Here is a 1,831-nt window from a genome sequence, read left to right as displayed (position 1 = left end):
TAGCTGGGCGTGGTGGCGGGCGCCTGTAGTCCCAGCTACTCGGGAGGCTGAGGCAGGAGAATGGCGTGAACCCGGGAGGCGGAGCTTGCAGTGAGTGCAGATGGCACCACTGCACTCCCGCCTGGGCAACAGAGCGAGACTCCGTCAAAAAAAAAAAAAAAAAAAATCAAGTCTTACAGATCTCTGAATTCTCTAGTTGAATGTACAACAAAATATTGATTTTCCATCATAGATACAGATCAAAATTCAGAAATAATTTACTTTTATGCCTTTAGTCAACAATACAAAAGGTAGGAATATTTCCACCATAGTATCTAAAAGTATATTCTACCCCATTCATACACTGACACAGAACAGCTACCAATGGGACTAATATAACCAGTGAAAGGGAAAACAAACTGTTTTTCTACACTTTCACACTTACAACACCAAATGTGTGGGTTTTCCCAATTCTCCAATTCTCTGGGTATCCCACAACTTAATTATTGTTTCAAAATTTTATTTATTTTTTTAAAGACAGGGTCTCACTGGGACTACAAGTGCATGCCCCCACACCTGGCCCTACAATTTAATTGTGACACTAACTACAAGGAGTGAACAGAGACGCCGGTTAATCCCACAAGACAGCCCCTACTACTTTGGATGCCAGTTCCAAGTCCCGGTTGTGATCTGTACTATCTGACTAACCAGATATGCTTTAGGATTTTTCATGCCCCCTGGCTCTGTTCAATAATTTTCTAAAATGGCTCATAGAACTTAGGAAAGCACTTTATTTATCATTATCAGCTATTATACAGGTTACAACTCAGGAACAACCAAATGGAGGAGATGCATAGAGCAAAGTCTGAGAGGGGGGCACAGCGCTTCCATGCTCTTCTCAGGGTGTGTTACCCTCTCAGTATCTACTTGTGTTCACCAACCTGGAAGCTCTCAAACCCTGTTTAGGGTTTTTACGGAGGGCACATTAGGTAGGCACGATTAATTAAATCACTGGCCACTGGTGACTGGAATTCAATCTCCAGCCCTTCTCTCCTTCCCAGAGGTCAAGAATAGGAGGTCACTGAATGTTCCAGCCCTCTAAAAATACATGGCCGATTCCTCTGGCAACCAGCCCTCCATTCTGAAGCTATCTAGACCCCCACCAAGAGTCAGCTCATTAGCATAAACTCAGGTATGGTTGAATGGGGCTTATTATGAACAATAAAATATTCCTTTCACTTCTGTCACTCAGGAAATTGCAAGGTTTTTAAAAGAAGCATGCTAGAAACAAGGGATGAAGTCCAAATATGTATTCCTTATTACAACACACTAGTCATAAAGATTTCTTTGTTACTGGAGATAGCTGGAGAAAGTTGGTAGATGACACTATTATCAATATTGCCCTACAATGAGAGTCCTGAAGTAGGTGACCATTCCACTTTGTACTTGTTTTTGTTTTTATTTTTTATTTTTTGTGAGACAAAGTCTCGCTCTTGTACCCCAGACTGGAGTGCAATGGTGTGATCTTGGCTCACTGCAACCTCTGCCTCAGGGTTTCAAGCGATTCTCCTGCCTCAGCCTCCGGAGTAGCTGGGATTACAGGAGCCTGCCACCATGCCTGGCTAATTTTTGTATTTTTAGTAGAGATGGGGTTTCAGCACGTTGGCCAGGCTGGTCTCGAGCTCCTGACCTCAGGTGATCCACCCACCTTGGCCTCCCAAAGTGTTGGGATTACAGGCGTGAGCCACCACGCCCAGCAGTTAATTGTTTAATTATACTATTTCTTTCTTGTTTTTTTCTGAGATGGAGTCGCACTTCCCTTGCCCAGCTTGGAGTGCAGTGGTACTATCTT

This window comes from Colobus angolensis, unplaced genomic scaffold (genome assembly GCF_000951035.1).
Source record: "Colobus angolensis palliatus isolate OR3802 unplaced genomic scaffold, Cang.pa_1.0 Scaffold30, whole genome shotgun sequence".
Lineage (NCBI taxonomy): Eukaryota > Metazoa > Chordata > Mammalia > Primates > Cercopithecidae > Colobus > Colobus angolensis.
This window is presented reverse-complemented; position numbering follows the sequence as displayed.